The following is a 19,764-nucleotide window of genomic DNA, read 5'->3' as shown; positions in this document are numbered from 1 at the left end:
CAAAAATAATAAAAATATAGTGTGGGATTTATAAAATATTCAAATGAAAAATGTATGACAATAATAGAACCTTAAAATAGGCTGATAAACTATTTGTAAAATGATATAATATCCCTTAAAAGTAAACTGTAATAAGTGAATGAGGGATACCATAAACCCCAAAGCAACTAAAATGACAAAATAACGTGCCAGGAAAAGAGAACAAAAATGGAACCATTAAAATGTTTAATTGATCCAAAAGAAAGCAAAAAAAGAGGGAAAAGAGAACAGAGATGGAACCAATAGAAAACAAACAGCAAGATTAGATGTCAATCTAACACAAAATAATCACATTAAATATAAATGGTCTAATCATTCTTAATTAAAAGGCAGAGATGGTCAGATTGGATAAAAAGCAAAGCACAACAATATGCTGCCTACAAGAAAATCTCTTATTAAATATAAAGATTCAAACAGATTGAAAACAAAAGAATAGAAAAAAGATAGCTAACACAAATCAAAAGAAACCAAGAGGATTTCCATTAATGCCAGACAAAACACATTTCAGAGCAGAAATATTAGTAGTGATAAAGAAAGTGATTTCTTAATGATAAAGAGATCAATTAATCAAGAAGAAATAATCTTAAGTTTATGTATCAATATCAGCTTCCAAATGCATGAATTAATAAATTAATAAAATTCCTTTCTATTTAAATAATTTTTAAGTTTTTATATTCATCATCATTTGCATTTTGCCTTTTAAGTTTTAAATTAATAGACTTTATTTTGGGGGCCAGTTTTATATTTACAAGAAATACTGAGCAGAAAGTATAGAGTAACCCCCACCCAGCCCTCCTCTGGCATTAGTGGGTACATTTGTTACAACTGATGAGCCACTATTGATACATTATTAACTAAAGTCTATAGTTTATATTAGGATTCACTGTGTGTTGTACATGCTCTGGAGTGTGTGTGGGGGTGGGGGGAGCATGTGAATGTGTGTGTGATTTTTTTTTTGAATTGAATTTAAATAAACATATCCACATGTCTCATACTAAATAGTTTACTGCTTTAAAAAATTCCTGTGGCCCACTTATTCATCACCCCCTTTCTTCCTGGAAACCACTGATTTTTTTTATGTCTCCACACTCTTGCCTTTTGCAAAATGTCATATAGTTGGAATTGTATAGTATGTAGCCTTTTTAGAATGGCTTCTTTCACTAAGTAATATGCATTCAAGTTTCCAGTGTGTCTTTTTGTAGGTTATAGCTCATTTCTTTTTTGTTGTTGAATAATATACCGTTGTCTGGCTATGCTCAGTTTGTTTATCCACTCACCAACCAAAGGGTGGGATTGCCAGACTCTATGATAACAGCATGTTTAGTTTTGTGAGAAACTGTCAAACTGTCTTCCAAAGTGGCTGCATCATTTTGCATTCCCACCGTCAGTGAATGAGATCTTCTGTTTCTCCATATCCTCACCAGCATTTGGTGTTGTTGGTGTTTTGGATACCTATTAGCATAGGTACGTAGTAGTATCTCATCATTATTTTAATTGCTTTTTAGTTTTTAATAGTTTTTATATATAGTTTTTAACATGTTTAATATTTTGAGGTTTTAGTATTTACATTAATTTACATTTTTATGAAAGTAAATTCAAAGTAAAATTTGAATATCATTACTGTACTACATATTGTGAGGTTGAAGAACATATTTTATTCAACAGCTTAACTTCATTTATAATATTAAGATATTTAGATATATGGAATTATGGTATCTATTTGGATGTTTGCCTTGTGGCTGTCCTGTTTGGGACAGGGGGGTGGTCACAATTTTTGAGAATCATTGAGAAGTTGTAGACAGTCTCAGTAGAAGTATGTACGTAAACAAATACAGACAAAATTTTGTGTGCCTTTCAGGGATTCACAGACATCCTAAGACTCATTCATGTATTCATTCATTATAGGTCAGCAACCCCTGCCCTGAATTTCTGACACATTACTGCCCATTCAGCTTCCCAAAAGCATAGTCCCAAGATTGTCATCCTTTACATCTACATTTATACTCCTCCGGAGGCATCCAGTTCTTCAAAGCAGTGATTCCTTCAGCCTGCTATAAAACATTCAGTACTTCTTTCTTTTTGCGGCCATCGCTGAAGTGCCAGTGGCCAAGATGAAGTTCAATCTCTCTGTGACTTCTGAGCGGAGCAAGAACCATAGAAGGCATTTCAATGCACCTTTCCCACATTTGCAGAGAGATTGTATCTTCCTCTCTTTCCAAAAAGCTGAGACAGAAGTACAACATTTGACCCGTGGCCATCCGGAAGGATGATGAAGTACAGCTTGTGCAAGGACACTACAAAGGTCAGCAAATTGGCAAAGTAGTCCAGGTGTATGGGAAAAAATATGCTATCTACACTGAATAGGTACAGCGACAGAAGGCAAGTGGCACAACTGTCCATGTGGGCATTCACCCCAGCAAGGTGGTTATCACTAGACTAAAAGTGGACAAAGAACACAAAAAGATCCTTGAACGTAAAACTAAATCTCACCAAGTAGTAAAATAAAAGGGCAAATATAAGGAAGAAACAATTGAGAAGATGTAGGAATAAACTAATCTTATACACAGCTTTAAACAAAAACTATTAAAGTGAAAAAAAATAAAACATTCAGCAAACTAACTTCACGTTAACCTGATCAGACCTCTCCCTGCATTACCTTCATTCATGTAGCCCAAGAATAAGCCACTGCCAATTTGTTCAACTTGCTGTTCTCTGACTGTATCTCCAGGCTTTCCAGTGTCTCCAGCTTTATATAATTTTTCCACCTGAAATTCCCTTTTCTTTATCTCTGCCTTTTGAAATCCTACCATTATTCAAGGCTCTTTGATGTGACCTTTTCTTCCTACCCCACCTACTCTAAAAGAATCTCTTCTTTTTCTGACCTCTCAGAACACATTTCTATACTCATTCTTTCATTCATCTGTCCTTCCTTCATTCATTCTATCAATCATACAATGAACTCGGCTGAGCATTCACAGTACTGGGCACTCTACAGGTACAGATGCTTGTGCTCTGAAAGATTTCAGGTGAGCAGGAATGCATCTAAGGGAACTGATGAAGGCCTGAACTGGAGTACAATAAGACATAGAGGTTAAGAGTCAGACCATCCAGGGGCGCCTGAGTGGCTCAGTCAGTTAAGCCTCTGACTTTTGATTTCTGCTCAGGTCATGAACTCACAGCTCATGAGTTTGAGCCCCACCTCAGGCTTTGCACTGACAGCACAGAGCCTGCTTGGGATTCTCTCTCTTTGCCCCTGCCCCGCTCTCTCTTCTCGCTCTCTCTCTCTCTCTCTCAAAATAAATAAATAAACATTAAAAAAAAAAAGAGTAGAGGTGCCTGGGTGGCTCAGTCGGTTAAACGTCTGACTTTGGCTCAGGTCATGGTTTGTGGATTCAAGCCCCACATTGGGGTCTGTGCTGACAGTGCAGAGTCTGCTTGGGAGTCTCCCTCCCTCTCTCTCAACCACTCCCCCACTCTCTCTCTCTCAGAAGTAAACAAATAAACATTAAAAAAAAAAGAGAGAGAGAGAGAGAGAGATTGTCTGGGCTCAGAGCTTTGCTGAGCTGGGTGACCTGGGCCAAGTTACTTCACCTTCCTCTGCCTGCTTGGTTACCTGAAAGTCAAGATACAAAGGGCACCTATGTCATAGGGCCTATATGGGGATGAGTGAGTTTACTACATAAAGATCTAAGAGTGCTTGGCATGTAGTAAGAACTCAGTAAATAATATTATTGTGAATGAAAGAAAATGGCAGGTAAGAGTAGACTTTCCTAAAAATATATGTCTGAGAAACCTTTCACACAACCTTGTGTTCTCCAGTGTTTGTTGAAGAAGATTAAATAGACAAACACAAGCTTCTGGCAGGGTTCCTTTTCTGAGCTGACTTTGAGCTGGTTATCTGTGTTTCAGGTACATTTGATGACTTCTGTCCTTATAGCCAACTGATGGTCTCTTGACCTAAAGAGTAGCTTTCAAAGGTCACTACTACCACTTGAGTTGGTTTTGTCTGATTGTTTGTTCATTTTTAATTGCTGTGGGCCTGATAAGTGTGCAAAGAGGTTTAAAATGTTAAAGCCTTTTCTATATGACTGTACTAACACTTCCTCCTGACAAGGAAGGGCCCTCCCAGGAGTGAAATCAAAAGACCAATTTTTAGGACGACAGGTCACAGAAAGTATAGGTTACAGAGTCAGCAAGCAGGTAAATGGCCTTTTAATATATTGTAAAGTATTTTATTAAAGTTGGAGTGTTTGAAAGCACAGTACCTGCTTTCAATTTATGGGTTGTTAGCTTTCCCAGCTGAATAGAGTGAGCAAGTCATTTAAACTTCCTGGGTTTCAGTTTTGTCATCTGCCTTATGGGGATAATTCCTCTATTCAGGGATAAATAAGATGACGTACATGGAAGTACTTGAAAATAGAGAGGAGGAAAGTGTATACTGAAAATGAGCATACACTTGAGGAGTATTTGTTATGGCACAGACTTTATGAGTCTAAGTCCACCAACTCTTTGAACTAAGTGCATGTGTGCTTTGACTTTGTTGAGCCGCTCGCTTTCTTATATTATTACTTGAATGACATCTCAACCCATTATATGTGTTCACCTTTCGAATAGTTGAATTGCATTTCGGTGCCTGACCATGAGTTAGTGTGACTCAGAACACTTAAAGAAGTTTGACTACATGCAGAAAATTTATGAGTAGCAGAGTGAGAACATGGAAGATTTCCATAAATCACTTTTATTGAGAGTTGAGTCACTCTTTGCTATGAAAATAATTTATAGGGCAATGTTCCATTTGAAGAAAAATGAAAATTAATGGCATTTGTCAAGATGATGATGAATATATTTCAACACCAGTGGAAAAGAGCAAGTTTCACAGAAAATGTAAACCCTACACCAGATTATTAATCATCATGACTATTTCAGGCTCTTTGGTAAATGTTAGGAAGTTTGGCTGAATTAGATACCGTTCACTGAGCTAGCTGCTCTCTGTGCCTCCCACATCCACTTTGAGCCATTGTATCTGCCGCTTTCCGTCCCAGGAGGCTTTGGCAGGAAACCCGAAGGCAGGATGAGACTGGGCCAGGGAATTTCTTCTCTGCTTCTCTGAGTGACGCTGAGGCTCTGGCTGTAGCTGCTGCTGACCATCACAGTTCCCGTGGAGCTCAGCCTGCCAGAGCTGTGGGGAAGGAAAGGCTTCCTGCCAGTCCTGTTCTAGATGCCCCAGTTTTCCTTCCTGGTTCTCTTCACTTAGATAAATTTAACAGATTTTCATCAAAATCTCACCTCAAAAGGACTTGTTTCCTGCTGGTGCCAAGCCAGATATATTCTCCATTAAGCAAAGTTTATAAAACTTCTGGAGTATGGATCTCGCAATAAGCTAGATCTTCATCTACCAAAATGTTTTCCAGATATCTTTATCACTGTGTTCCCTTTATTAAAATGTTTCTAAAATAAACCAAAAGATCATGTGTGGTGGCCAGGCTAAATTATACTTTCCAGAATTCCCCTGCCCGTGTGTTTCTGCATAGGGAGGGGCACAGGAGAGAGTCTTGCATGAGATTTGGAGGGAATCTTTGTAGCTCACGCACACCGTTGTTTACCTGGGGTGTGTGATTAACTCCATCGTGAGGGGACTCAGATTCTGCAGGACACTCATAGCATCAAGATCTGGGGCAATGAGAATTGACAAGGGTTTCAGTCTGTCCTTGTGAGCCCCATCTTGTTTTTGCTCTTCCCCACTTTACATCTGTCTTTCTTTCCTATCTGCCTGTGCTCTGGACTTCAAGCTCAGGCATCAGCCTTGCAGAGTCTGCTTACCCAGCAATCTAGCTGTGTAAGGACACCTCTTTTTCCTTCTTTATCCTCTCAACTGGCCATTCCCTGAATATACCATGAGCTTTCAGTTCTCCATAACTTTGATCCTGACAGACCCTCTACCAGAATGAGCTCCCTAAAAGCCCAACACGAGCTTTTGAAACACTGCACAGACTTCCAATTCTATCCCAAAATATTACTTTTATAAACTCATTTTTCAACATTTCAATTAAAAATAGCCTACTCATTCTAGGAATAGCCACTGTATTTATGCTGCCTTTCATTATAGTAAATTATAAATTTTCATATTCATAACTATGATTTTACTGTAAATTATATAGCCTTCACTACATATGATTCACTTTGGTAGTCCTGGGAGCACCTAGTCTCTGAATTTTTACCTAACAGCTGCACAACACATATTTATTAAGTGGAATTGGTATGTAAGCACTAAATTTATAGAAGGAAAGAGAAAAACCTCAAGTCAGTGCTCTTTGGATAAAATACTCATTTAAACTGGAGTAAATGCTTTATCAACAATCTAGTATTATTCATTACATAATTCTCTCTAAATCTATATGTACTTACTTGGAATTGTTTTGAGTGATTTGTATTAATACACAAAGCTTAATATGGTTTTGCATCAGGAAGAACAACTTGTAAGAACTATTTTCAGCTCTAACAAGGAAGTGACAGTTTTTCAATTTTTAGCAGAGTGTTATAACTTATCTCAGTCAAACACTTGCTAGGTCATTTAGTTTGTCACTTATGTTACTTTACTTTCTCTTTTAACTCTCAGGCCTGTTCAGAAATAATAATAAAAAGAAAATTATAGTTTGATTGCTGCTAATTTTCTCGTGACAGAAGATAGAAGTGAAAATAATTTCAACATTGACTTGTCTGTGTTAAATATGACCACAAGACCTATTTCATATCAATCTTTTGTCCATGTTGGCCAATTTCTGTCAATTTCTCAATTAGTTCCCTGTGTATTAGATTCATACAGGAAGATACAGCTATAGAATTTGAAATAAATAATAAACTCCCAATTAAAATTAATAAGTTATTTGAAAATAAACCCCACATTGGCCTTATAAGGACACCGATTCCTGAAAAATCGATTTAATATTAACCTTTTTGTAATTTTATGTTGTTTGTCCTCTTCCTATCCCTCTTCTGTGCCCTCTCTGACCTCTTTTTTGTGTCCATATTTCTTGTGTCTGATCTGATTCAAACTATTTCATATGTTTTGTATTAACCCTACTTGTACGGAAAGCGTTGGGGCACCAATCAGAGCTCAGAATCACACATCACTCCAGCTGAATCCTAAACTGGAAGAAGGCTTAGGAAAGTATATGGATGGAATGAAAATTAACTATTAGGTTAATATTTTTAGTTCTAATTCTATATCCGAGTTTGAGTTGTTTTTTAATACAAAGAAAGTCAATTAACTTTCTAGAGCAAGGGAAACAAAAGAAAAGACAAAAGGGGGGCGCCTGGGTGGCTCAGTTGGTTGAGTGCCCGACTTCGGCTCAGGTTATGATCTCACAGTTCGTGAGTTCGAGCCCCACGTCAGGCTCTGTGCTGACTGGTCGGAGCCAGGAGCCTGCTTCTAATTCTGTCTCCCTGTCTCTCTGCCCCTCCCCCGCTCATGCTCTGTCTGTCTCTCTCTCTCAAAAATAAAATAAACATTAAAAAAAAATTTTTTTAAAAGAAAAGACAAATCGTTATGGCAGTGACTCGTGGAATCATTCAGGTTCAACACAAAGCACAACAACAAGAACAACAAAACTATCTTTTTGCAAAAGTTAGTTTTGAAAACTAGATTTTCTAGGTTATTGATTCCTCTGCCCACTTTGAAAAAATTAGCTGCCCTTTTGGAATTTAATAAAAAGTAACAGATTGTCACAGTTACTGTCATTAAATGCAAGAATATGGGAGGGTGTGTCAGGAAGCAACAGTTCCTCAAACTGACAGTAATTAAAATGTGTATTCAGGGTGGCCTCCTTGGTGACAGAAGGGCAGCAGGGTCAAGGCACTGAATTGGGGAAGGATGAGTGGAGAAATGGGTTGAGGATCTGCTAAGTGTTTGCACTCTGCTGAGTGTTGTAGATACGCTAGAGCTATAACCAAGCTTCCCTAGGCTCTATCAGCCTTGCACTGGGTAGGCAGTTCCCGAGGACTTTTGAGAGTTCCCAGAGGGTTCACACATGTACTCATGAATGTCTGCAACTGTTACTTGTCGCCACCATCCTGCAGAATCACAGCGCTATCTACTGACAGGTCTTCCCAGCATAGCTGTCTCCACCACAGTGGAGATGCCCTCAAGATGACAAAGCAGTTGATGTCCTGCTGTGAAGTGCGAAGGGATTGTCCCACTCCACACCCTCATTCATGTGCAAGACTTACTTAGGTGAGTTTCTAAGCTGTGCTCCTCATTTCCAACATGCTAAGAGTTTTTAGCAAAACACCCTTTTTTTTTGTAGAGAGAGGACTCAAATTACCAATATCAGAAATGAAAGAGGAGACATAACAACCACACCATAGAAATACGAAGGATTATAAGAGAATATTATGAAAAAGTATATACCAACAAAGTGGACAACCTGGGAGGAAGGGATAAATTACTAGAAACACAAAACCTCCCAAAATAGAATCAGGAAGAAATAGAAAAATTTGAACAGACCAATTACCAGCAATAAAATAGAATCAATAATCAAAAAACTCCCAACGAGCAAAAGTCCAGGACCAGATGGGGTCACAGATGAATTCTACCAAACATTTAAAGAAGAGCTAAACCTCTTCTCAAACTATGCAAAATATAGAAGAGGAAGGAAAGCTTCCAAATTCATTCTATGAGGGCAGCATTACCCTATACCAAAACCAGATAAAGATACTACAAAAAGAGAGAGAGAGAGAAGAGAACTATAGGTAAATATCGCTGATGAACATAGATGCAAATATCCTCAACAAAATATTAGCAAACCAAATCCAACAATACACTAAAAAAAATCATTCACTCACAATAATTGTGAACTCACATTCACCCACAATAATCAAGTGGGATTATTCCTGAGATGCAATAGTGGTTCAATATTCACAAATCAATTAACATGATACATCACATCAGCAAGAGAAAAGATAAAAAGTATATGATCATTACAATAGATGCAGAAAAAGCATATGACAAAGTAAAATATCCATTCATGATTTTAAAAAATCTCAACAAAGTAGGCTTAGAGGGAACATATCTCACCATAATTAAGGACTTATATGAACAACCTGCTCATAAGTCAATAGAGAAAAACTGTGAGCTTTTTTTTTTCTTGTCATATATATATTTTTTTTTTTTATTGTCAAGTTAGCTAATATACAGTGTAGTCTTGGCTTCGGGAGTAAATTCCCATGATTCATCACTTACATAACAACAACCAGTGCTCATCCCAACAAGTGCCGTTCTCAGTGCCCATCACCCATTTTTCCCAAGCCCCCACAACCAACCACCCCCATCAACCCTCAGTTTGTTCTCTGTATTTAAGGTCTGTTATGGTTTGCCTCCCTCTCTGTTTGTATCTTATTTTTTTCTTCCCTTCCCTTATGGTTTTCTGTTAAGTTTCTCAAATTCCACATTTGAGTGAAATCATATGATATCTGTTTTTCTCTGACCTATTTATTTCACTTAACATAATACCCTCCAGTTCCATCCACGTTGCTGCAAATGGCAAGATTTCATTCTTTTTCATTGCTGAGTAGTATTCTATTATATATAAACCACATCTTCTTTATCCATTCATCAGTTGATGGACATTTGGGCTCTTTCCATAATTTGGTTATTGTTAATAGCACTGCTGTAAACATTGGGGTACATGTGCCCCTACAAATCAGCACTCCTGTATCCTTTGGATAAACTCCTAGTAGTGCAATTGCTGGGTCATAGGGTAGTTCTATTTTTAATTTTTTGAGTAACCTCCACACTGTTTTCCAGAGTGGCAGCACCAGTTTGCATTCCTACCAACAGTGCAAGAGGGTTCCCCTTTATCCACATCCTTGCCAACATCTGTTGTTTCCTGAGTTGTTAATTTTAGCCACTCTGACAGGAGTGAGATGGTATCTCATTGTGGTTTTGATTTGTATTTCCCTGATGACAAGTGATGTTGAGCATTTTTTTCATATGTCTGTTAGCCATCAGGATATCTTTTTTGGAAAAGTGTCTATTCATGTTTTCTGCTCATTTCTCCACTGGATTGTTTGTTTTTCAGGTGTTGAGTTTGGTAAGTTCTTTATAGATTTTAGATATTAACTCTTTATCCTGTATGTTATTTGCAAATATCTTCTCCCATTCTGTCTGTTGCCTTTTAGTTTTGTTGATTATTTTCCTTGCTGTGCAGAAGTTTTTATCTTGATGAGGTCCCAATAATTCATTTGTGCTTTTATTTCTCTTGCCTTCAGAGACATGTCAAGTAAGAAGCTGCTGCGGCCGAGGTCAGAGAGGTTGTTGCCTGTTTTCTCCTGTAGAATTTGCATGGTTTCCTGTCTCACATTTAGGCCCTTTCATTCATTTTGAATTTATTGTTATGTATGGTGTAAGAAAGTGGTCCAGTTTCATTCTTCTGCATGTTGCCATCCAGTTTTCCCAGCACCATTTGCTAAAGAGACTGTCTTTTTTCCACTGGATACTCTTTCCTGCTTTGATGAAGATTAGTTGGCCATATATTTGGGGGTCCATTTCTGGGTTATCTATTCTATTCTATTGGTCTATGTGTCTGTTTTGGTGACAATACTGTACTGTCTTGATGATTACAGCTTTGTGATACAGGCTAAAGTCCTGGATTTTGATGCCTGCAGTCTTGGTTTTCTTTTTCAACATTACTTGGGCTATTTGGGGTCTTTTGTGACCTAAAATACAAATTTTAGGGTTGTTTTTTCTAGCTCTAAGAAGAATTCTGGTGCTATTTTGATTGGGATTGCGTTGAATGAGTAGATTGCTTTGGGTGCTATTGACATTTTAACAATATTTGTTCTTCTAATCCATAAGCATGGAATGTTTTTCCATTTCTTTGTGTCTTCTTCAATTTCTTTCATAAGCTTTGTGTAGTTTTCACTGTATAGATCTTTTACCTCTTTGGTTAGGTTAATTCCTAGGTATTTAATCAATCTTGGTGTAATTGTAAATTGTAAAAGGATTCATTCCTTTATATCTCTTTCTGTTGCTTCATTATTGGTGTATAGAAATGCAACTGATTTCTGTACATTGATTTTATATTCTGCAAATGTGCTGAGTTCATGTATTGGTTCTAGCAGTTTTTTGGTGGAGTCTTTTGGGTTTTCCATGTAGAGTATCATGTCATCTGTGAGGAGTGAAAGTTTGACTTCTTCTTTGCCAATTTGGATGCCTTTTATTTCATTTTGTTGTTCTGACTGCTGAGGCTAGGACTTCCAACACTATGTTAAACAACAGTGGTGAAAGTGGACACCCCTGTCTTGTTCCTGATTTTGGGGTAAAGCTGTTAGTTTTTCCCCATTGAGGATGATATTAGCTGTGGGCCTTTCATACATGGCTTTTACAGTGTTAAGATATGTTCCTTCTATCCTTTCTTGAGAGTTTTTATTAAGAAAGCATGCTGTATTTTGTCAAATGCTTTTTCTGCATCTATTGACAGGATCATATGGTTCTCATCCTTTCTTCCATTAATGTGATGTATCACATTGATTGATTTGCAAATATTGAACCAGCCCTGCATCCGAGGAATGAATCCCACCTGATCGTGGTGAATAATTCTTTTAATATGCTGTTGAATTCGATTTGCTAGTATCTTGTTGAGAATTTTTGCATCCATGTTCATCAGGGTTATTGACCTGTAATTCTCCTTTTTAGTGGGGATTTATCTGGTTTGGGAATCAAGGTAATGATGGCTTCATAAAATGAGTCTGGAAGCCTTCCTTCCATTTCTATTTTTCGAACAGCTTGAGAAGAATGGGTATTACTTCTGCTTTAAATGTCTGGTAGAATTGCCCAAGAAATCCACCTGGCCCAGGACTCATTTGTTGGGAGATTTTTGATAACCAGTTCAATTTGTTTGCTGCTTATGGATCTGCTCAAATTTTCTATTTCTTCCTTTTTGAGTTTTGGCAATGTGTGGGTGTCTAGGAATTTGTTGATTTCTTCCAGGTTGTCCAGTTATTTGCCGTATAATTTTTCATAGTATTCTCTAATAATTGTTTGTATTTCTGTGGTGTTGGTTGTGATCTCTCCTCTTCATTCATGATTTTGTCTATCTAAATCCTCTCTTTTCTTTTGGAGAAGTCTGTCTAGGAATTTATTAATTTTGTTTATTTTTCAAAAAACCAGCTCTTAGTTTCATTGATCTGTTCTACTGTTTGTTTGTTTTTTGTATTGTTTATTTCTGCTTTAATCTTTATTATTTCTCTTCTTCTGCTGGCTTTGGGCTTTTTTACGGCTGCCTTTCTAGTTCCTTTAGATGTGAGGTCACATTATGTATTTAGGACCTCTATTGTTTCTTGGGTAAGGCCTGAAATGCAATGTATTTTCCTCTTAGGACCTCTTTTGCTGCATCCCAAAGGGTTTGGACTGTCATGTTCTCATTTTCATTTGCTTCCATATATTTTTATTTCTTCTTTAATTCCCTGGTTGACCCATTCATTCTTTAGTAGGATGTTCTTTAACCTCCATGTATTTGGGAGCTTTCCAAATTTTTTCTTGTGTTTGATTTCAACTTTCATAGTGTGGTGATCTGAAAATATGCATGGTATGATCTCAATCCTCTTATATTTGTTGAGGACTGTTTTGTGATACAGTGTGTAATCTATTTTGGAGAATGTTCCATTTGCACTGAGAAGAATGTGTATTCTGCTGCTTTGGAAAAAGTTCTGAATATATCTGTTAAGTCCATCTGGTCCAATGTATCATTCAGAGCTGTTGTTTCCTTATTGATTTTCTGCCTAGATGATCTTTCCATTGTTGTAAGTAGAATATTAAAGTCCCCTATAATCACAGTATTGTTATCTATACATTTACTTATATTTGTGATTAATTGATTTATATATTTGGGTGCTCTCATGTTGGGCATAAACATTTACATTTGTTAGCTCTTCTTGATTGATAGACTCCTTAATTATGATATAATGCCCTTCTTCATCTCTTGTTACAGCCTTTGTATTAAAATCTTGTTTGTTTTGGGGCACCTGGGTGGCTCAGTCAGTTGAGCATCTGACTCCGCTGTCTGTGAGTTCAAGCCCCGCATCGGGCTGTGTGCTGACAGCTAAGAGCCTGGAGCCTGTTTCGGATTCTGTGTCTCCCTCTCTCTCTGACCCTCCCCCGTTCATGCTCTGTCTCTCTCTGCCTCAAAAAAATAAATAAACATTAAAAAAATTTTTTTTAAAAATCTAGTTTGTCTAAGTATGACTACTCTGGCTTTCTTTTGCCATCCAGTAGCATGATAGATACTTCTCTAACCCCTCACTTTCAATATGCAGGTGTCCTCGGGTCTAAATTGAATATCTCATAGGCAGCATATAGATGGATTTTGTTTTTTTAATCTATTCTGATACCCTATGTCTTTTGATTGGGGCATTTAGTCCATTTACATTCAGACTGATTATTGAAAGATATGGATTTAGTGTCATTGTGTTATCTGTAGGTTTCATGCTTGTGGTGATGTCTCTGGTCCTTTGTAGTCTTTACTACTTTCCACTAAGAGTCTCCTTAAGATTCCTGCAGGCTTTGTTTACTGGTCATGAACTCCTTTAGTTTTTTTTTTTTTTGGTCTGGAAAAGCCTTTATCTCTCCTTCTATTCTGAATGACAGCCTTGCTGGATAAAGGATTATTGACTGCATATTTTTCCTATTCAGCACATTGAATATTTCCTGCCACTCCCTCCTGGCCAGCCAAGTTTCAGTGGACAGGTCTGCTCCTACCCTTTTGTGTCTACCCTTATTGGATTGTCCCTAGCTGCTTTCAGAATTCTCTCTTTATGTTTGTATTTTGCCAATTTCAGTATATGCCATGGTGTTGACCTGTTTTTGTTGATTTTGAAGGGAGCTCTCTGTGCTTCTTGGACTCTCTTGGACTTGGATGCCTGTATCCTTCCCCAGATTAGGGAAGTTCTCAAATATAATTTGTTCAAATAAATCTTCTGCCCCTTTTCCTCTCTCTTCTTCTGGAACTCCTATGATACAGATATTATTTCATTTCATTGAATAATTTAGGTCTCTAATTCTCCCTATGTGGTCTAGTAATTTCCTTTCCCTCTTTTCATCATTTTCCTTAATCTTATCTTCATATTCACCAATTCTCTCCTCTGCTTCTTCCATCCTTGCTGTCATTGCATCTAGTTTATTTTGTATTTCATTTACAACATTTCTTAATTCATTGCGACTATTTCTTAGGTCTTTGATCTCTGTCTGTGGCAATAGATTCTCTGCTGTCTTCTATGCTTTTTTCAAGCCCAGCTATTAGTCCTATGACTGTTATTCTAAATTCTTGTTCAGAGTTTATATCTGTTTTGGGCAATTCTCTGGCTGTTATTTCTTCCTGAAATTTCTTTTGAGGAGAATTCTTCTGTTTTGTCATTTTGGCTAGGTTTCTGTCTTCAATGCATTTTAATAGCTTGTTATGTGCACTGCAACTGCAAACACTACTGTGTTAAAAAGGGGTCATACATTGTCCAGGGCCTGGCACTTCAGGAAGTGTTTTTGGAGTGTGTTGCATACACACTGTTATTGCATATTTGGCTGCTCTATCCCACTGCTTGTAGTGGTGGATTGTATGGACCTTCCATCAGGTGTGCTTTGATTTGTTTGTTGAAGTAACCCTGGGAAAAAGGAAATGGGAGCACCTCATCCCATACAAAGAGAAAAATGAAAGATGAAAAAACAAAAAACAAAAAGACCAGGCAGATAATTAAAGAAACTATAAGACTTAATCCAGAGAGAGAGGAAAATAAAGAAGGAGGTACAGAAAAGGTATAAAAAGAATAAAGTAGGAGTGCCTGAGTGGTCAGTCGGTTAAGTATCCAACTTCAGCTCAGGTCATGATCTCATAGTTTGTGAGTTCGAGCCCTACGTTGGGCTCTGTGCTGACAGCTCAGAGCCTGGATCCTGCTTTGGATTCTATGTCTCCCTCTCTCTCTGCCCCTCCTCCATTCACACTCTGTCTCTCTGTGTCTCTCAAAAATGAATAAACATTTAAAAAAAATTTTTTTAAAGAATAGAGCAAAAATGCCTGATTAAACAAACAACCAGAACAAAAAAAGAGAAAAAATATATATAATAAAAATTGGCCAAAAATCAAATCAGGAACTATAAGCCTGATTCCAAAGGAAAGGTGGGGGGGGGGGCGGGGAGGAAGGAGGAGGGTAGAAGGAACAAGAAGGGAAAAGAGAAGGGAAGTAAAGAAAAGAGAAGAAAATAATAATAATTTTTTTTTAAAAACCAGACTAACATACAAAACCACAGGACAGTTGTCTATTGGTGCCTGGGACCAGTGGCTATGCTGGTCTGGAGGAGAGGACATCTGGTTCTCTCAGTGTCAGTCCTGCTCCCTTAGATAAACAGTTACCAGGCATGGAAGGTCAAGGTTTGATATGAGTGGATCCCGCCTCCACTGGGGACAGCTGTCCTGTTCCCTAAAGCTCCACTCTGTTGGTGATGGGGAGAAAAATGGCAACACCCCAGTTTCCCCCATCTCAAACCATGCTCTTAGGCTGCCCTCACAGAGCAGGGCAGGCAGGCTGGCTTGTCCTGCTCCACAGTCTCTGGCACCTCCCAGGTACTCAGCTGGGATTCAAACTCTGAAGTCTTAAAGGATCCTGCCGCACACAGACCCAGTTCTGGAATAGTGTCTGTCTGCCCAGCCGACAAAAGGCCTCTGGCTGGTGCCTGCAAGGTCTTTTGTCCTTGAGGGAAGGGGGTGGGCAATAAGCTCTCTTCCCACAGTACTTGAGGGAGGGGGCTGCTCTCTCCCAGTGCACCCCTGAGATCACTACAGTGCTCTGGGGCAGGCTCCCCCCAGGTGTGTTCAAATGGGAGTGGCTCCAGTCCAGAGAAAGTTGCACACCCCTGAAAACTCCAGTCTTCAACTGCTAAGGCTGTGTGCAAATTAGAAACTAGCACTCTCTGTATTTCTCATTGCCCGTTCTGTGTTCCAGAGAGGTTTTTCTCTTGTCCAAACATAATACCACACTTCCACAGCCTCACTTTCTCTCCTTTTTCCTCCCCTCCATGCCTATGCCACCTGTTTTATCTCTCCCAATTTGCCTACATACACCTCTGTCCTGCCAAGTTGTCTCTGTCCACCTGTGGAGATTTTTCTTTCACTCCGCAGACTGAATTCCTGGGTGTCCACGTGTTCTGACCTCAATACAGCTGTGTTTGAGGGACAAGGGAAATTCCAGTCCTCCTACTTCTCCACCATCTTAACTCCTCCTCCCTGTGAGCTTTCCCCCTAAGATCAGGAACAATGCAAGGATGTCCACTTTCACTTTTATCCAATATAGTACTGGAAGTCCAGCAATCAGACAAGATAAAGATATAAAGCATCTAAATTGGTAAGGAAGAAGTAAAACTTTCACTATTTGCAGATGACATGATACTATATGTAGGAAACCCTAAAGACTCCACCAAAAAAACTACTAGAACTGTTAAATTAATTCAGTAAAGTCACAGGATACAAAACCAATATACAGAAATTTGTTGGATTTCTATACACTAATAATGATGTAGCAGGAAAACAAATTAAAGAAACAATCTCATTTGCGATTGCACCAAAAATAATAAAATACCTAAGAATAAACTTAACCAAGGAGGTGAAATACCTGTACTGTGAAAACTATAAAACACTGATGAAAGAAATTGGAGATGACACAAACAAATGGAAAGATATTCTGTGCTCGTGGATTGGGAGAGTGAATGTCATTAAAATGTTCTTCCTACCCCAAAGCAGTCTATACATTTAATGCAGTCCCTATCAAAACACCTCCAGCATTTCTCATGGGCCTAGGTCAAATGATCCTAAAATTTGTATGGAACCATAAAAGACCCCAAACACCAAAGCAATCTTGAAAAAGAAAAGCAAAACTGAAGGTATCACAATCCCAGATTTCAAGATACACTAACAAAGTTGTAGTAACTGAAACAGTATGGTACTGGCACAAAAGTAGACATGTAGATCAATAGAACAGAGTAGAAAATCCAGAAATAAACCCACAGTTATTTTTTTAATGTTTATTATTTTATTCTTGAGAGAGAGAGAATGCAAGCAAGGGAGGGACAGAGAGAGAGAGAGAGAGAGAGAGAGAGAGATGTCCCTCTGCTGCCAGCACAAAGCCCGACATGGGGCTAGAACTCACAAACTGTGAGATCATGACCTGAGCCAAAACCAAGAGTCAAACACTTAACCGACTGAGCCATCCAGGTGCTCCTAAACCCACAATTATATGGTCAATTAATCTTTGACAAAGCAGGAAAGAATATCCACTGGGAAAAAGTCTCTTCAACAAATGGTGTTGAGAAAATTGGACAGTCACACGCAAAAGAATGAAACCAGACCACTTCTTACACAATATACAAAAATAAATTCAAAATGGATTAAAGACCTAAATGTGAGAACTGAAACCAAAAAAATTCCTAGAAGGGAGCACAGGCAGTAATTTCTTTGACATCATCCATAACAACATTTTTCTAGATATGTCTCCTAAGGCAAGGGAAACAAAAGCAAAAATAACTGGGACTACATCAAAATAAAAAGCTTCTGCACAGCAAAGGAAACAGCAAACAAAACAAAAAGATAACTTACTGAATGGGAGAAGGTATTTATAAATGATGTATCCAATAAGGGCTAATAACCAGAATATTCTGGTTAATATCCAGAATATGTAAAGAATTTATACAAGTCAATACCCAAAAAAACAAATAATCTGATTAAAATTGGCAGAAGACATAGCAGATATTTCTCCAAAGAAGATATACAGATAGCCAACTGACAAATTAAAAGATGCTCAGGGCACCTGGGTGATTCAGTCGGTTACTCTGGTCATGATCTCATGGTTCATGCATTTGAGCTTTGCATCTGGGTCTGTGCTGACAGCTTAGAGCCTGGAGCCTGCTTCAGATTCTGTGTCTTCCTTTCTCTCTGACCCTCCCCTGCTCACTCTCTCTAACAAAAATAAACATTAAAAAAATGTTTTTAAGTTTACTTTCAGAAAAGATGCTCAACACCACAATTATCAGGGAAATTCAAATCAAAACAGAAATGAGATAACACTTCACACCTGTCAGAATGGCTAAAATCAAAAACACCAGAAACAAGTGTTGGCAGGGATGTGGCGAAAGGAACTCTCATGCACTGTTGGTGGGAATGCAAACTGGTGCAGCCGCTGTGAAAAAGAGTATGGAGTTTCCTCAAAAAATTAAAAATAGAAATTAAAATTAAATTAAAAATAAAATAAATATAAAATAAAATAAAATAAAAATTAAAAATTAAATTAAAAAAATATATATATAACAGAATATTACTTAGCCATAAAAAGAATGAAATCTTGCCATTTGCAACAACATGGATGGATCTAAAGGCTATAATACTAAGTGGAATAAGTCAATCAGAGAAAAACAACCATACGATTTCACTCATATGTGGAAGAAGCAAAACAAATGAGTGAAGAAAAAAATAGACCAAAAAAAACCCCCCAAAAACCCAGACTCTTAAATATAGAGAACAAATTTGTGGCTACCAGAGGGGAAGTGGGTGGGAGAGATTTAAGAGTACATTTCTTGTGATGAGCACTTAGTAATGTATAGAATTGTTGAATCACTATACTGTATACCTGAAATTAATATAACAATGTATGTTAACTTTACTGGACTTTTAACAATCATTAATAATAAGTTAAGAAATAAAAAGAAAACTGCTGTCAACAACAAATATACTTTTTGTTTTCCCTTACTGGCTCCCGTCTTTCTGGGTTCTCAGATTTCATCAAGCTCATCATGCTTGATTCATGTCCCAGTACTTCTTAGCTCTGAGACAGAGAAGAAAGGACTTCTAATGGGTTACCTCCCCAACTTCCACACAGTTAAGCCAGTCAGAACACTCACAGCCTAGCAGTGTGCTGATGAATGAAGAGCACTAAATATTTATAAGTGAATAAGTAAATGAGTGCTAACAACCATAGTTTGAATCTCCTCCCAGGAAGATTTTCAAGCTACGTGCAAACAGGCTACTGGCAGGCTTAGTCAATCCACTTTCCAGATATCCTGGCTGGTCCAAATTCCATAGATTCACACAACCTTTCATTTAACTTCATTGTACCTCACAAATAAGTCTAAACTATGTATTGATATCCTTATCTTATAGATGGAGAAACTAATACTCAGAAGATTCAGGATCCGCCTCATCCAGATTGCTTTTATCAAACCCCTGTGTGCATCCTCCAGCTGCTCTAGGCATTGGCTGCTATCAACTCTTGGAGAAATACCTTCTTCTCTAGGGCGTTGCCACCAGTTAAATAGGAGTCATTTCAACACAAACACAGCCAGTGATTAGCGCTGGGATACTAAGTGCTGGGAACCTGGTCTCAATATGGAACTACCTCTGTGGTGCAGTGAATGCGCCAGAGTTCCCACAGGATCAGGCTGCAGTGCATCTCTAGCTGACACTTCATCATTGTTTAGCCTTCCCTCTGCCCTATCCTTCTTCTCTTACTCCTTTTCTTCAAAGAGTGCTCTTTCAATAAATCACCTGCACAACATCCTGATCTTTAGTTCTGCTACTTGGAATTTCAATCTGAGATAACTGGTCCTAGAAGTAATCCTAAGAAGTAGATTATTGACTGTGGCTCTGGAGTTGATTCACTTGCTGGTCAGCTGGCAGTGACCATAGAGATGACACTGCT

At 38.1% G+C, this 19,764-nt stretch overlaps 1 pseudogene; it reads left to right on the top strand.

Annotated features, from left to right (window-relative positions):
• The first annotated feature begins 1,908 nt into the window (after positions 1 to 1,908).
• LOC125938145 (60S ribosomal protein L26-like) lies at positions 1,909 to 3,496 on the top strand (annotated as a pseudogene).
• Positions 3,497 to 19,764: the final 16,268 nt, after the last annotated feature.

The sequence above is a fragment of the Panthera uncia genome (assembly GCF_023721935.1).
Source record: "Panthera uncia isolate 11264 chromosome B2 unlocalized genomic scaffold, Puncia_PCG_1.0 HiC_scaffold_24, whole genome shotgun sequence".
Lineage (NCBI taxonomy): Eukaryota > Metazoa > Chordata > Mammalia > Carnivora > Felidae > Panthera > Panthera uncia.
Note: the sequence above shows the minus strand (reverse complement) of the source record. Positions and strands in the feature narration are given on the sequence as shown.